This window comes from Oncorhynchus tshawytscha, linkage group LG26 (genome assembly GCF_018296145.1).
Source record: "Oncorhynchus tshawytscha isolate Ot180627B linkage group LG26, Otsh_v2.0, whole genome shotgun sequence".
NCBI classification, from domain to species: Eukaryota; Metazoa; Chordata; class Actinopteri; order Salmoniformes; family Salmonidae; genus Oncorhynchus; species Oncorhynchus tshawytscha.
In genome coordinates this window covers 5,104,322-5,123,110 of record NC_056454.1, presented here as the reverse complement: position 1 = coordinate 5,123,110, position 18,789 = coordinate 5,104,322, and the positions used below count along the sequence as shown (strand labels likewise).

Below are 18,789 nucleotides of genomic sequence, written 5' to 3'. Positions count from 1 at the left end.
CGTGGTTAGAGGGTTAAAAAAGAAACGACACAAAGGGTTACGCTTAGGTATTAATTCCAAGTGGTTAAGTCCAAACTACCATCAGGTATTGTCAGTATTCTTGCAGGTTACTAAAGCATTGAGGACTACTGTAGCAGAGTGGTCTCAGCAGTGCTCTCTTGCTCTGAGTATCACAAGTTCACTCCCAGTGCTGGGCAGTTGCTTTTCCTTTTTGTGGTGAGCGCAGAGAAAGGCATATCACAGTTCTCGGGACCATAGAGTACATCACAGTACTGTACATTACGGTGATGAAAAATGTATCGCAATACAATAGAATAATGTACTGTATTGAACCCTACTTTACTCTACTCCAGGCTTTCTCAAACTTTTTTTGTGCCAGGGACCAGCAAGGCATGACCTTCATCCTCTATGGACCGCTTTGGTAAAAAATAACTGACAATCACGTTTTCTTAAAAAAAAAAACTTTTACTCCTACTTTCTACTTTATGTATTAGACTGTCTATCTATCTGTCGGTCTGTCTATTGAACTCATGGTCGGTCTGTCAGTGTAAAAAAAACTACAACAACTGAATCTTTATGAACAAATAATCTTTCATTCTTTCAATATATATATTATTAAAAAAATGGAATAGTACATGATTGACTCACACAATCAATGAGATGGGTGTGCCTGTCTCTTGGACACCATCAGGTCGAATCTCGGAAAGAAGGAGGAGACGGACACTCTCAAGGTGTTTTCAGCAGCCAGCCAGTCACATAGAGTAAGTAGGTAGATTGAAAAGATATTAACAACTTCGCTGCCATCTCGCGGTGTTGTGGGTAATCTCTGATGCTGAACAGCCAGAAGAAAGCTTGTCTCATTAAAACATGGTCACAGACCATGGTCATAGTTCATTCTCAAGAACCAGCCTGGTCTCATAGACTAAACGTAACATATTAAATATAAATCCGCAGCACTCAAATTAGTATGATACATTATGTTACATTTGGTATGGTTACATAAGACATATGGTTACTTAAGGCAAAAACAAAAGTAGGGTGGTTGGTCAAGGTGGAGGGGTTGGATTAAAACAAACGTCTAGCAACCCAAAGGTTGCAAATTTGATCTCATCACCGACTCTTTAGCATATTAGCTAATTAGCAACCTTAACTACTTTTTAGCTATTTTGCAACAACTAAGAATGTTAGCTAACCCTCCCCATAACCATAACCATTTTAGCAAACCTTTCCTCTAACCCTAACACTTTTAGATAAGCCTTATCTTAACCCTTTAACCTAAATCCTACACTAAACCCTAACCCCTAGTCTAGCTAATATTAGCCAACTAGCTGACATTCACTACCTAGCTAGAATTTGTAACATATCATACATTTTGTAATTATGGAATGTATTTTATGTTTTGCAAATCCGTAACACATAATATGAATTGTAATTTGTAACATATCACACGGAGTGGGTAATCCACAAATTAAATTAATACATATCCTATGAAACATAACATATCATACTAAATGGTTGTCTCAGATTAACATACAAAATAATGAAAAATGCACTGAGACCAGGTTGCAAGAACAAGATGAAAGTCTCTTCTGTGCTAGTGAATGAATTACAGTTGAAGTCGGAAGTTTACATACACTTAGGTTGGAGTCATTAAAACTCGTTTGTCAACAACTCCACAAATTTCTTGTTAACAAACAAAGTTCGGCAAATCAGATAGGACATCTACTTTGTGCATGAGACAAGTAATTTTTCCAACAATTGTTTACAGACAGATTATTTCACTTAATTCACTGTATCACAATTCCAGTGGGTCAGAAGTTTACATACACTAAGTTGACTGTGCCTTTATAAAGCTTGGAAAATTCCAGAAAATGATGTCATGGCTTTGGAAGCTTCTGATAGGCTAATTGACATAAATTGAGTCATATGTAGGTTTACCTGTGGATGTATTTCAAGACCTACCTTCAAAATCAGTGCCTCTTTGCTTGACATCACAGGAAAATCTAAAGAAATCAGCCAAGACCTCAGAGAAAAAGGTAGACCTCCAGAAGTCTGGTTCATCATTGGGAGCAATTTCCAAACACCTGAAGGTACCACGTTCATCAGTACAAACAATAGTACGCAAGTATAGACACCATGGGACCACGCATCCGTCATACCGCTCAGGAAGGAGACTACGATTTGCAACTGCACATGAGTACAAAGATTGTACTTTTTGGAGAAATTTCCTCTGGTCTGATGAAACAAAAATAGAACTGTTTGTCCATAATGACCATCGTTATGTTTGGAGGAAAAAGGGGGAGGCTTGCAAGCCGAAGAACACCATCCCAACTGTGAAGCACGGGGATGGCAGCATCATGTTGTGAGGGTGCTTTGCTGCAGGTGCACTTCACAAAATAGATTGCATCATGACAAAGGAAAATTACTTGGATATATTGAAGCCACATCTCAAGACATCAGTCAGGAAGTTAAAGCTTGGTTGCAAATGGGTCTTCCAAATGGACAATGACCCCAAGCATACTTCCAAAGTTGTGGGAAAATGGCTTAAGGACAACACAGTCAAGGTATTGTGGGAGGAACTGAAAAAGTGTATGCGAGCAAGGAGGCCTACAAACCTGACTCAGTTACACCAGCTCTGTCAGGAGGAATGGGCCAAAATCCACCCAACTTATTGTGGGAAGCTTGTGGAAGGCTACCCAAAATGTTTGACCCAAGTTAAACAATTTAAAGGCAATGCTACCAAATACTAATTGAGTATATGTAAACTTCTGACCCATTGGGAATGTGATGAAAAAAATTAAACCTGAAATAAATCCTTCTCTCTACTATTATTCTGATATGTCACATTCTTAAAATAAAGTGGTGATCCTAACTGATTTAAGACAGGGAATTGTTACTAGGATTAGGAATTGTGTCAGGAATTGTGAAACTGAGTTTAAATGTATTTGGCTAAGGTGTATGTAAACTTCCAACTTGAACTATTCACATCCACTGCTTTCCTCAGGTGTGGGGCAGATTGTGATAGAAAGTAATCCTCGAATTTGAGGAAAAGTTTGTCTCAGATGTGACCCAGTCAATTTAAGCATGTGATCCATGTCCACATCACCCTCGTCAGCCAGAGTTGAGAATAGGGGGAACATGCCTCTATCTACTAGGTCTCTCCAGACGCCACAATTTATGCTTGAAATTGCCAATTTGATAGTTTAAAAAAAATGTCACTTGCATGTCCCTGCATAGATAGGTTGAGTTGGTTGAAATTGTCGAAATTGTCAAGTATATCAGAGAAGTATACCAGTTTCGGAAATCATTCATCATCTTGCATGCAGGTGCAGAGCTAGATCTTATTTCTTTTGGGTTAGAAATGCCTGGATTTCACACCTCAGTACATAAACCCTGTTGATCAATTTCAACCTGGAAAACCTGTGCACATCTGCATGTAAAAGCAGGTGACAGTGATCTAATCAAATGTAGTCACATGCGCCCGAATACAACAGGTGGAATGTGGACTGCTTACTTACGAGCCCCTAATCAACAATGCAGTTTTAAAAAATACAGATAAGAATAAGAAATAAAGTAACAAGTAATTAAAGAGTAGAAGTAAAATAACAGCAAGACTATATACAGGGGGGGGTACCGGTACAGAGTCAATGTGTGGGGACACCAGAAACTAGTGTCATGCCTACTCCAATTCCCTTTCTCCAGCTTTCGAGGCAGCTGGTCTACTAACATCCGGTCCTGGCAACCCAGATAACGCACACCTGGCAACCATCATTACGCACACCTGCTACCCATTGTTACGCACACCTGGACTTCATCATTACCTTGATTACTCTCCCTTTATTGAGAAATCAGTAGCCTCTGTTTTCAGGCAGTATTGGTTTTGTTCACATTCAGTACTCTTCTCCTGTTTTGTTTAGCTGCTTATTTTCTGTATTAAACAGCATGCTACCAGGAACAAAAGCGCATCCATCAGATAATGTGTGTGCAGAACCTGAATGACTAAATAGAACGCCATACTAAATCAGAGGGATTAATATAAATGGTGCAATATCAGCTGATGCCAATACTCAGGTTTCCTGTCTTGATTTAATTAAGCATTTCATTGCTGAAGCATGGAAGAATTTATACCTGCAAACATGAAGCTATAGAGGAGGAAATTCTGAAGAGAGCAAATAAAGTACCTGAAACTCAAAGTAGGTAATGCGAAGACAGACTTACAGTGGAGCTACTTTTGTTACACAGGAATTGTATCCTCTAGTTTAGCACCTATCTCTTTCAAAAGGTTAAAATCAGGGTGAGCTAAAGGCTGAAATGCACTTTAAAGAAACACAAAGTAAATCTGGGCCAAAGTCCTGAAAAACACAGTTTCCATTCTGGCTCTCACTGTTCATGGAAAAAAGTTGCCGTCTTAATTTCTGGACCCAGTTTCCATCCAACCCACAAAATCTGATCCACAATTCCATTTAAATGAATTGTAATTGTAAAATAGGCTAAAAGACTCGCTTTCACAGAGACCTAAAGCCTAGGTCAGCAGAGTTTTGAATCTAAGCCATCCACAATACCCGGCAATAAGGAAAGCATAAACACTACCCTCTCATAAAAAAATGCAACACTGAGCGTTGAGGGCAGAATCTGGACGACTTGTTTACACTCAACTTTGCCTACTGTTAATCCAGACCCCACTGCATAGTTGACAGTGTTGTCTAACACTCAGTGTTGATAATGTCAATGCTGGTGAACTGGTCAGGTCCTCAAATTAAATCCCATTTTGTGGTTGCATACACATATTTAGCAGATGTTATTGTGAGTGTAGTGAAAAACTTGTGTTCCTAGCTCCGACAGTGCAGTAATATCTAACAATGCACAATACATATGAATCTAAAAAGTAAACAAATGAAATTAAGAAATATTAGGATGACCAATGTCAGAGTCCGGAGTATGTGTGTGTGTGTATATATATATATATATATATATATATATATATATATATATATATATATAGACACTGCTCAAAAAAATAAAGGGAACACTTAAAACAACACAATGTAACTCCAAGTCAATCACACTTCTGTGAAATCAAACTGTCCACTTAGGAAGCAACACTGATTGACAATAAATTTCACATGCTGTTGTGCAAATGGAATAGACAACAGGTGGAAATTATAGGCATTTAGCAAGACACCCCAATAAAGGAGTGGTTCTGCAGGTGGTGACCAGACCACTTCTCAGTTCCTATGCTTCCTGGCTGATGCTTTGGTCACTTTTGAATGCTGGCGGTGCTTTCACTCTAGTGGTAGCATGAGACGCAGTCTACAACCCACACAAGTGGCTCAGGTAGTGCAGCTCATCCAGGACGGCACATCAATGCGAGCTGTGGCAAGAAGGTTTGCTGTGTCTGTCAGCGTAGTGTCAAGAGCATGGAGGCGCTACCGGGAGACAGGCCAGTACATCAGGAGACGTGGATGAGGCCGTAGGAGGGCAACAACCCAGCAGCAGGACCGCTACCTCCGCCTTTGTACAAGGAGGAGCAGGAGGAGCACTGCCAGAGCCCTGCAAAATGACCTCCAGCAGCCCACAAATGTACATGTGTCTGCTCAAACGGTCAGAAACAGACTCCATGAGGGTGGTATGAGGGCCTGACGTCCACAGGTGGGGGTTGTGCTTACAGCCCAACACCGTGCAGGACGTTTGGCATTTGCCAGAGAACACCAAGATTGGCAAATTCGCCACTGGTGCCCTGTACTCTTCACAGATGAAAGCAGGTTTACACTGAGCACGTGACAGACGTGACAGTGTCTGGAGACGCCGTGGAGAACATTCTGCTGCCTGCAACATCCTCCAGCTTGACCGGTTTGGCGGTGGGTCAGTCATGGTGTGGGGTGGCATTTCTTTGGGGGGCCGCACAGCCCTCCATGTGCTCGCCAGAGGTAGCCTGACTGCCATTAGGTACCGGGATGAGATCCTCAGACCCCTTGTGAGACCATATGCTGGTGCGGTTGGCCCTGGGTTCCTCCTAATGCAAGACAATGCTAGACCTCATGTGGCTGGAGTGTGTCAGCAGTTCCTGCAAGAGGAAGGCATTGATGCTATGGACTGGCCCACCCGTTCCCCAGACCTGAATCCAATTGAGCACATCTGGGACATCATGTCTCGCTCCATCCACTAACGCCACGTTGCACCACAGACTGTCCAGGAATTGGCGGATGCTTTAGTCCAGGTCCGGGAGGAGATCCCTCAGGAGACCATCCGCCACCTCATCAGGAGCATGCCCAGGCGTTGTAGGGAGGTCATACAAGCACGTGAAGGCCACACACACTACTGAGCCTCATTTAGACTTGTTTTAAGAACATTACATCAAAGTTGGATCAGCCTGTAGTGTGGTGTTCCACTTTAATTTTGAGTGTGCTTCCAAATCCAGACCTCCATGGGTTGATAAATTTGATTTCCATTGATCATTTTTGTGTGATTTTGTTGTCAGCACATTCAACTATGTAAAGATGATATGAAGATGACTATGTAAATTTCATTCATTCAGATCTAGGATGTGTTATTTTAGTGTTCCCTTTATTTTTTTGAGCAGTGTATATATATATACACAGTATATATACAGTACCAGTAAAAGAAATTGGACACACCTACTCATTCAAGGGTTTTTAAAGAATAATCAAAACTATGAAATAACACATAGAATCATCAAGTAAACAAAAAAGTGTAAAACAAATAAAAAATATTTAATATTTTAGATATTTCAAAGTTGTGTCATGACGTGGCCTTTTTTGGGTATAGCTCGTGGCTTCCCCCCCCCTCTCTCTCCTACACCCAGGTTCTGTTATCTCAGGTCATACATTTATTTCTGGAGGAGACTCTCTCCCCCTGGCCATGCAGAAAGAGACACATAGAGAGAACAAAGGATTTCACATGGTGAACTCCTAAATCCACAAAATAGGGATTTGATACAACATGTCCACTTGTGAGAAGGTGGGAATGGTCCATGGACACTTAAGAGACAGGTATGATGAGTGTGTTTCATTTGGTGACCTCAGAGAGGACAGGAAACACACATGACTAATCCTCTGAATTTGTTTCTCAATTATGGTGTTTGCATCTAATTCTTGTTTAAAATGAATGAGTAAAGATTAAACTATTTGTGAAATGATATAATATGATGTTAAACCTTTAATATGAAATAATTGTATTCCCTTTAAAGTTTGACTAAATCACTGGCCCGCCGCCATGAGCACAGACATGATCTGGCGTCATGGAACATCCCTTTTCTACTGTTACGAATAAAAACCCCTCCTGAGGAAATCCTCTTCAGACCACATGTACCTCGATGGACACTGAGGGAACACCTCAGTATTAGCTAAGGTTGTAATGGTTGTCGAATTCCTAACTTACCATACGTGGAGTATTGGCTACATGGCTGGAAATGGTTAAACTCTGAGACTATCGATCCCTACCGAATAAGAACAAATCATAGATAATAACTACTAGTCTGCAGCTAGAAATTATGTCAACCTGGGATGTGAAGACCAACAACCACTGAAACATCTATTCTATGAGAACATTTCTGAATGGTACTCTGAAGTATTCATTCTAACCACCCAAGACTTCAGGGAAGCAGAGAGAGAGACGCAATGATGAACGGACTCTCTGCAGACTGACGATTCCAACAGAGATCACAACGACACACTGGGCATAAATATATATTGATTGCAAATATTCCCGAATGAGTGAGCGTTCATGTGCAAAGGATTAGCATTTCAATTAATATACAGTTGAAGTCGGAAAATTACACACACCTTAGCCAAATACATTTAAATCAGTTTTTCACAATTCCTTTCATCACATTCCCAGTGGGTCAGAAGTTTACATACACTCAATTAGTATTTGGTAGCATTGCCTTTAAATTGTTTAACTTGGGTCAAACGTTTCAGGTAGCATTCCACAAGCTTCCCACAAGTTGGGTGAATTTTGGCCCATTCCTCCTGACAGAGCTGGTGTAACTGAATCATGTTTGTAGGCCTACTTGCTCACACACACTTCTTCAGTTCTGCCCACAAATGTTCTATAGGATAGAGGTCAGGGCTTTGTGATGACCACTCCTATACCTTGACTTTGTTGTCCTTAAGCCATTTTGCCAAAACTTTGGAAGTATGCTTGGGGTCATTGACCATTTGGAAGACCCATTTGCGACCAAGCTTTAACTTCCTGACTGATGTCTTGAGATGTTGAATCAATATATCCACGTAATTTTACTTCCTCGTCTATTTTGTGAAGTGCAGCAAAGAACCCCCACAACATGATGCTGCCATCCCCGTGCTTCATGGTTGGGATGGTGTTCTTCGGCTTGCAAGCCTCCCCCTTTTCCTCCAAACATAACGATGGTCATCATGGCCTAACAGTTATATTTTGTTTCATCAGACCAGAGGACATTTCTAGAAAAAGTACGATCTTTGTCCCCATTGTGCAGTTGCAAACCATAGACTGGCTTTTTTATGACGGTTTTGGAGCAGTGGCTTCTTCCTTGCTGAGCGGCCTTTCAGGTTATGTCGATATAGGACTTGTTTTACTCTGAATATAGATACTTTTGTACCCGTTTCCTCCAGCATCTTCACAAGGTCCTTTGCTGTTGTTCTGGAATTGAATTGCAATTCATCTCTAGGAGACAGAATCAAATCAAATCAAATGTATTTATATAGCCCTTCTTATTTTACTGCTTGCGTCAGTTACTTGATTTGGAATAGAGTTATTTTTAGTCATGGCTCTATGTAGTACTGTGTGCATCCCATAGTCGTTCTGGACTTGGGGACTGTGAAGAGACCTCTTGCGGCATGTCTTGTGGAGTACGCATGGGTGTCTGAGCTGTGTGCCAGTAGTTCAGACAGACAGCTCAGTGCATTCAATATGTCAATACCTCTCATAAATAAAAGTAGTGATGAAGTCATCACTTTATTATCTACAGACTTCTCCCCATCTTAGCTACTACTGCATCAATATGTTTTGACCATGACAGTTTACAATGTAGGGTTACTCTAAACAGTTTAGTCATCTCAACTTGCTCAATTTCCACATTATTTATTACAAGATGTAGTTGAGGTTTAAGTTTTAGTGAGTGTTTTTTTCCAAATACAATGCTTTTAGTTTTAGAAATATTTAGTGCTAACTTATTCCTTGCCACCCACTCTGAAACTAACTGCAGCTCTTTGTTGAGGGTTGCAGTCATTTCAGTCACTGTAGTAGCTATGGTGTATAGTGTTGAGTCATCCACATACATAGACACTCTGGCTTTATTCAAAGTCAGTGGCATGTCGTTCGTAAAAATGGAAAAAAGCAAGGGGTTTAAACAGCTACCCTGGGGAATTCCTGATTCTAACTGGATTATATTTGAGAGGCTTCCATTAAAGAACACCCTCTATATTCTGTTAGGTAAGTAACTCTTTATCCACATTATAGCAGGAGGTGTAATATACCTCAGAAATACGTAATATAGAATAGCACATAATAGTAGTATATAATAGCATACAGTGCACTCAGAAAGTATTCAAACCCCTTGACTCTTTCCACAATTTTATTCTAATATATATATTTTTAATCCTTCATCAGCCTACACACAATACCCAGTAATGAAAAAGTGAAAACGGGTTTAGACATTTTTGCTAATCTTTTACAATAAAAAAATTGGAAATTTCACATTTACATAAGTATTCAGAGCCTTTATGCAGTCCTTTATTGGAGCACCTACTTAATACATTTTATTATAAGGCTGTAAAGTAACAAAGAATGGAATTAAGGGTTAAGGGGTCTCAATACTTTCCGAATGCACTGTACATAGTCAGCAGCCTCTAAGGTGCAAGGTTGAGTACCAGGTAGTAGCCAGTGAGTAACAGTGAGTAAAGTTTAGGGCAGGGTACTGTGCAGAGGCCGGTTAGTGGTGAGTATTTAACAGTCTGATGGCCTTGAGATAGAGGCTGTTTTTCATTTTGATCTAAACAGGATCTAGGAATTCACTGTACTGATGGGTAACAGAAAAGATGAGTGCTTTGTGATTGATGCTTTTTGCTATACATGCGATCTCACAGAAGTCTAATTTGTTATTGTCCGGTACTAGTGATCAGTCAGTACAGTATTCAACTACAATACATACTACAACTACAGTGTGTTCTGAGGCCTCCAGTCAAAGCAGACAAAGTTGTCTAGACAAGGTCAAACACTTCCAACTGTCTATCCTACTCATCTACTACCTATCTACTACCTATCCACTTCAAATAAAAATAAGAGAAAAAGGCTTATAAGCTGCTAGATGGCTGTGCTCTCCATTCATGTGCTGAAGTCTTTTCAGGGTCACTCGAAAGCCACTTCTGTGCCGAGAAGTGTCTCTGCCGAGAAGTGTCTCGGCCGAGGCAGCTAAGCTGACCAACATATCATCATTATGGCTTTCACTCTGCCTAGCTGCACAAAGAAAAACATGGAGCACACTCATTTCCATATTGCACAGGTCATCATGAGCCAGAAACACAACAAGCTAAATATAGAGATAAACAGTGTGGGATAGAAAAAAAGCAGAATTATTGCCTTCATTCACAAACCAGTTTCCAAACATGTCTCTGATTCATTCTGCCATGAAACCCATTTTTAGTTCAAAACTGATGTTTAGGGCCTCTACAACTTTTGGCTCATACTTTATCTTCACAACCACTTAACTGACATAATCAGATTGCTCAAATTAGCTTTCAATTTGAGATAAGTGCACCGTATTGTGGAGAGCAAAGTGACCTTTCATGTTTTTCAGGATGAGTCAAACACACCTATTTTCAGTGGCAATTGACTAGACTATAACTGACTAAATAGAAAAAACTATAACTGAACAAAAATTGTTTTATTTAATTTGATTAAAAAAAGAGTTGAGACTAAATTATCTCTGTGACTAAAATCTTACCATTAAATGAACTGGACAATAATTTTTGGAGAGATTGAGAGCTTTACAGTGATAAGCACAATTAATATTAGCAGCACAGATGCGCTGTGCAGTTCTGTTCAGCAGAGGGAAGGATCCGACACACAGCCTAGCCTACATCAGCTGGTGAACTGTAGGGGAGCAAGTGATGAGTGTGGGCAGACAGGCTCTGTTTCAGCTCTGCCTCTGATTATACACATCGTGCACGCAACTCTCTTGCTTCCCCATAGCTATCCAGTCACCACCAGTCTTCTAGTAAGATTTGCCTGCTTATTAAGAAACACAAGCTGCTTTACAAAATAAAAAAACATTAAAGATGCACCATGCAGAAATCACTCCAACATTTCCTTGTTGATAAAATTATAATAGTTTGCCTAATTTCAGTTTATGTGACAAAACAAGCAGTCATTGTACCATCTAATCCGCTGTGGAATATATTTACCACAAGCAAAAATATTGTCTATTCAACCGTTTGAAGCTGGTGTACAAAATCGAAAGTAAAAGACGCAAAAACTAAACTTCTGATCGGGAAGAATAAAAATCGCACACACAGATCTACTGCTTCATAGACTTGCTTTCAAAATGAATGAAAGATCAATAACTCACATTTCTATGGGAATCTGGCCTGGTCACCCAAAAAGTTACATACAGTAATGTAGCTTTAAGTTTAATAGTAAAACAACCGTCTAGCTATGTTTTTCTCCCCTTTTTGAATTTGTAATCTCGCTCAACCCTCGCACTTTCCCCATTGTATTTTGTAGCCAGGTTCTGTAGCCAACGTACTAGCCTAGTCTCCATCTTTCCTCTGAGAAAATGTCTTCAATCTATTACCATAAAAAAAAGTTATTACCCATAATACCAGCAATAGATTTTTGGTCGCATTTTACATTGGCTGTTCGCATTTTACATTCATAAAGCATATCACGGGCCGTACTAAAACTAGGCTACTTGCGGACCAGCCCATTAGGCTACACCTTTTTCAGTCATGTTACCTCATTAGCTAGCTATAGCTAACAACCTGGGGCTCGTTCAGCAGGATAGAAATATGTAGATAGAAATATGTTATGTAGAACAAACATGCCTTTCTGACATGTTGAATAAGGAATAGTGTCGGCTCTATACATGCCATTTCTAAAATTAAAGGCCATTTAGTTGACTAAAAAAGGGCAGACATTTTCAAAACGGTAACACTATTGCGGAATTCAAAAGGACCATTTCCCATTTTTACAGTCTTTGGTATGATTCCGCTGTGGATCGAACTCCCAAACTTACAATCTCAGGGCAGACACACCACAATGCCACTGAGTTGGTTCTATACTAAACTGTGACATGGCCTTTAATTGGTTCCAATTACAGGATTATAAATTCTCATACCTTTGTTCATGAAACAGGTTGAAAGTAAAACATTCTGTCTGCTAGGCACAGTTCTAACTGAAACACAGCTTGAGAGGATTTTCCACAGCAATTGTGAACCATTCCACCCTAATGGCTGCTATATTCTCCCAGTTACAGCTGTAGTTAGTCCGAATTTGCTCCTTATATGGGCATTGCAAAGTAGCTTTTGTAGCCATTTGTTTACATGCTCATGTAACTGGTAGGATGTGAACCCCCCAGTCTCCTGCTCCATAACCAAACGTCTTAACAATTAGACGCCAAAAATATTCCGTCTTTGGCCGAGGGTGGTTTAAGTCGCAGGAGGGCTACCTCATCAATAGAAACATTTAAACTCCCCTCCGCTACACTCATCCCAGAAATGTTACATTTCACTCTGTACTAATTTGAATATACTCTGTGATTCATGGCAAGTACTGTATATGGCAGAAATATATTACTTTTAAAATCAAACAATTATAGGAATGACTTTTTGTAGATTAAAGGTTTGCAAAATAGTGGCTCATGTTGCAGCATTTTAGTAAAATAGCTGATAAGGCCCTCACGGGCCAATCTGTGGTGGCTCCACATATCTGCCTCTGTGCCAAATATGGTGTGTTAATCTGAAAATATGTCTTCTGAACTGCAAATGATAACACCGTCTGTGGCCATTTCATAAGATGACTGCCAAGACCCCCATGGGCCAAATCTCTGGGGGCTCCATATGTCATTTTTTTCAGGCTATATAAATCTACCTATGTGACAAATTTGGTGTGTTTATCTCAAAAAAAGCCTTCAAAATTGTATTACCAACCGTGGCCGTTTATGGTGTATTAATCTCAAAATGTTCCTTCTGAACTGCAAATTATAACACCGTCTGTGGCCATTTCATAAGATGACAGCCAAGGCCCCCATGGGCCAAATCTCTGGGGGCTCCATGTCTAAATCTTTTCAGGGTCCATAAATCTACCTAATGGTCAAATTTGGAGCCTTTATCTTAAACAATACATCTGAATACCAAAATATAGTAGCTGTGCCTGAATACCCATACTAATATACTGTATACTAAATACTAAATGAGTATACACCACATACTATCATTTTAGTATAATGTAAACAAACAGTATCCTTTCAGTTGAGTGTACTAGCGCTTCGCCTGTCTACCGGAAGTAGATGATGTTGCTAGGCAAAATCTTGCTAGCTTCTTAGCATAGCTAATAAATTATTAACTAGACATCTTACAACTTCATTAACAATGTCCATTGAGAACACACAATGAATATACAACTTGGCTATGCTAAGAATGACGTGAATAATCAAGTCAATAAACGTTGGGTAGTTAGTTAGATAGCATATACAGTAGTTACAATACTGTCAAGTTTTATATATTAATAGCCAACTAATGTTAGGTATCTAGCTATATTACCGGAACATACCAGCAATTGCTGTAATGATATGCTATGTAGCCAGCGGAGCTAACAATTGTCAGCCAACACAACATGTAACGTAACTTATTTGAAGTCATTACTTTATTATATTGCTCAACATTTATTTTACATTTGTCATAATTAGTTAAAGCAATGAATTTGTATCCTCTCTCATTGGACTTCGGCTGCATATTTTCCACCATATTCTTCAATCTGAAAATGTTGTGTAGTCATTTTCTGAGGATATGCATTATCGGCCCTAAAAGCACAGCAATAGGGTCCACTGCTTGGTTACTTTGGTGAATGTAGTATGACATCCGGGATCTTTTGGCATACTAACTATATCCATACTATGACCAACAAGCATACCACATACTCAATATACAGCATAAATAGTGCAGTTAGTATGGGTATTTGAACACAGCTCTAGTTACAATTTTGAAAAATTGCAGCCACACCCCCCCTGGGGCCAAATCTGGGTTGGCTCCATATCTAAATATTTTCAGGGTACATACATCTACATTTACAAGTTTGTGCTTTTCACAAAAAAATATGATTGTTTCAGATTTTTGGAGCTAAGCGGCCCACTGGGCTCTATTACACTAAATGGCCATGATCTGTGCAATACAGGGCCTTGCTCCCAGATGCTGCTTGTCTCCCACAAATCATGATGCAAGGTCAATGTAACGTGGGGTTCACACATTAACACTACACCAGCAACTATCCAAATGTGATCTTACTGTATAGAACCTATAACTCTAGGCCAGAGACCCATGCTTAATTAGGCCTCTTGGCTACAATGAGTTCTGAGATGTACTCTGCTGGCACAATAGAAAATAAACACAAGAAAAGTTTCAGGTAGAAATTGAGGGTCTAGAATGGACATTGCTACTTTCAAAATTAAATGTCTTCTCTGCATTCTATTTCTCAACATTAACCTCAAACTGTGCCAACTAAGAACACCTGAAGTCTGTCCCCTGTGAATGAGCCAATCAAAGGGGCACACTGGCCAAAAGGCCTCTCCAACCATCTGGCAGGATATGACATACAGTATGTGCTGCAGATGAAGTATCAATTAAGGTTAAAAGAGGACAGGCGCCAGGCATGCAGGCAGGCGAGTTTCACACAGATGGTCCCTGTTAGCCTGTCTGACACCTAGCAGATGTGTATCCTAATGCTTCAGGCTTGCTGACTTTGACCCCTTACACCAGCCACTGCTATTGAACAAACTAAGTTTGTACGAGCAATCGTACAAAGTATGATAGAAAGAAACAGTCCCAGTAGGTGATAATCACCACGAAACTCCATGTTCTTTGCACATTGTCAAAATATGGGCTCGTATTCCCAAACATGTGAGTAGGAAAGCTAATCTAGAACAAGTTATGTTTTATAGAGATCATAATAGATTAACACACCTACCCAGAGATCCTTTGTGAATATAGGCATTGGCAAATGGTTTCTCAAGACTTTGTGATAACTGCAAAGTTTACATTACAATGACACTCCCTTCCACAAGACACAAAAGCACGGCACATGATCTAGAAACTAAGTATAGTTTCAAAGAGTTCCAAAGCATTGATAGAACAACTAATTAGCCACACATGGATCTAGACATTAACCATTCGGATGAGTAATGGCATCAGTTGTAGTGAATCATGAAGTCATGAAACTTGGAGAAAATGCTCACTCTGAAAGAAATTACCCTTGAGGACAAACTCTTTCATATGTGCCTTAAAAATGGCTCCAAATCCCCCCCAAATGTCTGTGCTGCAGCATGGGAAAAAACTAAGACCTTGTTGGAGAGCACAGAGGAGCAATAAAGTACAGCTAGCCTGATTTACAAAGCAACTCCTTCAAAAATATTTTCCTATTGCTGCTCTGCCAGTGTTTAATGATAAGAGCTTCTCCAAAAACCTGGCTGTGGGAGTACAACTGTGTAGGGAGTACATTTTCGGGAGTGAAATGGAAAAGATTAAGCACTTACAAAAACATACTCATGACTAACTTCACTGACTTCACTTTTGAAATACAGCAATACGTTTTTTCTTCGTGCCTCTGCTGAAATACATTTTGAACAATATCTTGCTTTTTAAAATCATAGAAATGGTCATATCAAACAGTCCTGGTGCAGTAGCGCATAACACAACTACTTATGACTATTTTCAGTGTAACTCAATTCTGCATTAACTTGGGGGAAGGAATAAAATGTATTTTCTGACCATATCCCTCAGCAAGTCATAAAACACTGTGAAGGCAGAGCTGAATTCCAGTGTCTACACTTGGACAGCCATGGATGTGAGGGTAAAGATTAATGATGTACACCTGGTTTTCCCTGACTCTAGATTTCATATGGAAGGACCAAACTCCCCCAGGTTTCTCAGTCCATCTGGCTGGTAGTGTGGAAAATGCTCTTTCTTCACACTTTCCACTATCCCATTCGCTACAGAGGGTGTGGTTTGGAGCTGGAGCTGAAAACATCTCTACACTCAACCGCCACAGATCGGTGGTGTTGAATCGCCAGTGTAGTGACACAATCTATTCCAGTAATAGATTGTGAAATGTATTCCAGACGTTTCCATGTCAAGCCAGTTCTATCAGTCTGGAATACAGTGTATTTATTTATACTAACAGCTATTGGAGGACACTTATGTTACGCTAAGTGTTACAAATGTTACAAATGCTAAAATAATATGCATATTAAAACAAGCAAACAATGAACAAGTGACTCTGGGACACTTTGACATGAGCTTCTTGGAGAACACATTTCATTCAGTGCTGCTATTGTGATATGCCTGTTTACATAGGGCTCCAATAAAGCCTTAAATGAACACTACATTGGAATTAGGTCAAACACTTCTCAAATACACCACACGTCCGTGGAGGAGAGCGTGACTGCCCAACTTTGTGGAATGCAGTCCCTTATATGTTCACAACTCTGGTCTGGTAAATGATCTGCACTTGGATTTCATCTTGATGCAGGTATTTCAGGGTTTTTCCCAAAGTGAGCAACAAAGAAAACAAGTTTGAAACAAGCACTCAATGTCGAGTTGCAGAGATTATGCATTTTAGCGGTTCTGGACCGGTTCCGACTGACATTTTGGTGAACAAAGCAATCTGTGAACGTTGTAGGGTCCTGAGCCTTATAGTGCCAGAAAGATCCATCTGGCTGCTCTCCACTACTACTCTCTCTGCGGAGCAGACTTGAAGTGTCAGGTTTTAGACCACACATTTGCATTGGGAGTGCCATATTTTCTGGCCTATCCAGACAAATAATTGTTTTGCTCTTCCTGTGAGTGATGGAGCCCAGCTTGGGAGACAGCATATGAAAGGTGTCAGTCTAGCAAATCCTGGGATATTCACATCTGGTTCTAGAGCTCTCAACATGAAAAAATACTCAATCATTTCATAGAATTTAAACAAGTTAACTTTCCCATGGTCACAGATGGACAAAGCTTCAGCTTAAAGCTGAAGTTCTAACGAGTCTGCACACATTTGAAATGTGTCTCTGCTCCACTCAGTGGGCGTTTGGAAGAAAAATATCTGTCAGTTATATGAAATGGTGTCAATATTGTACTGTCACAAAGTATGATCATATTTATTTTTACAGCTATAAGAAAGGTGAATTATTATAGTAAATTGTTTATAATTGGAATGTTACTATATTTAGAAAGCATTTCAGTCATTTCGAGACCAATTGCTCCACTTTTGATGAATAGAAAAAAAAATCGAATGATTTTTCAATTTTCATAATATTTGTACTATAAACTTGAGCTTGTGTACTCAAAAGTGACTACACCTCTAATTTAAATATATATTTTTTAATACCAGAAAGGTGAATTCCAGACTTTTCTAAAACTATTCAACATTACCAGTTATTGCAGTTATTGTTTATGGCCAGCTCATGAACAATAATTTGTTTGGAATGCTTTCTAAATATAGTAACATTCCAATTATATTTAGACAGAAATCTACATTTTGCCCTATCATTAAAGGGAAAAAATAAATTAAAAAACCTTGGGCTGTAAAGATTGAAAATTCACAGTTTTTACTTTTAATTCTACCCTGTGATGTCTCAAAAAAATGTATGACCTTATCTTTTTGACTATAGATCATAGAAAATCTGTTTCCACATATGCGACACTGGTTTGGTGCAGGAGATTATGAATATGAGGTTGAAAAGTGACGGAATTGCCCTTTAAGCACTCCTCATTTGCCCCACTGTAACTGCAGCTTACGTCTAAACCTTCCACTCTTCAACCACTCTAAGTGTAGCTATCACTCTGCCTTCAAACACATGGTGTCTGATATTTATGAGAGATAAACTCAACATGTCAGACAAAACCTATTATTATGCAAGGTGTGCTTGCATGCTCACATGTTATAATGAGGCGTCCTACCATGGCCAGTTTCAGGCAAACACAAGTTCAAAATTATCACTTACCCTGAGCTGAAATAGCTGTATTCCACAGCCTTTGGTAAAAACAAAAATCTGCAAAATGACAAAGGCCTTTAGGTCATTATCCTCCAGGTATTTCCTCTCTGTGCAGCTGGCTTGTCCAGCTCCCCCGAAGGAAGGCGGATGAGCGTGGTGGAGATGGGCTGATAGACCGCAGAGGAGCCTTGGTTATCGGCACACACTGAAACTCAGCACTTCAGAAACAGACTGACACCCTCCCGATCACTCTGCAGAGGAACTGTGGCACTGACTCTAAGGTTGAGATGGAACAAACTCCCAACCTCCTGGAGCACTGCCACCCCTCTTTTCCTCCTCCCACTTTCTCCAAAGAGGGAAAAAATGAAAAGATTGAGGAGGGGTAGGGGAGAAAAAAAGGAGTCTTAAACAAGAACCAGATGCACAGCCCTGTTTGATCTAGATGTGATGTCACAAACCTAGAGCAGGATTCTCCCCTCCCCTCCTTCCTTTCTTTTCTTCCTCCAACGCTGCAGGGCCCTTTTGGTTAACCTGGCAACCTGGAGATCTGGATATTTGTTTCAAAAGGAAAAAACAACAACACAAAAACAGCATCATTAAGT

At 39.9% G+C, this 18,789-nt stretch overlaps 1 protein-coding gene across 4 annotated transcripts in view; it reads right to left on the bottom strand.

The window, feature by feature from the left end:
- The window catches only part of LOC112225082 (collagen alpha-3(VI) chain), a 94,495-nt gene extending 76,036 nt beyond the window's left edge, over nucleotides 1-18,459 (bottom strand). For 2 of the 4 annotated variants that reach the window (XM_024388696.2, XM_024388701.2), the window contains exon 1: nucleotides 18,197-18,458. The gene's annotated coding sequence lies outside the window, so the exon portion shown is untranslated. Of the gene's footprint in view, nucleotides 1-18,196 lie in introns of all 4 variants that reach the window. The other 2 variants (XM_024388697.2, XM_024388702.2) reach the window with 2 other exon arrangements.
- Nucleotides 18,460-18,789: the final 330 nt, after the last annotated feature.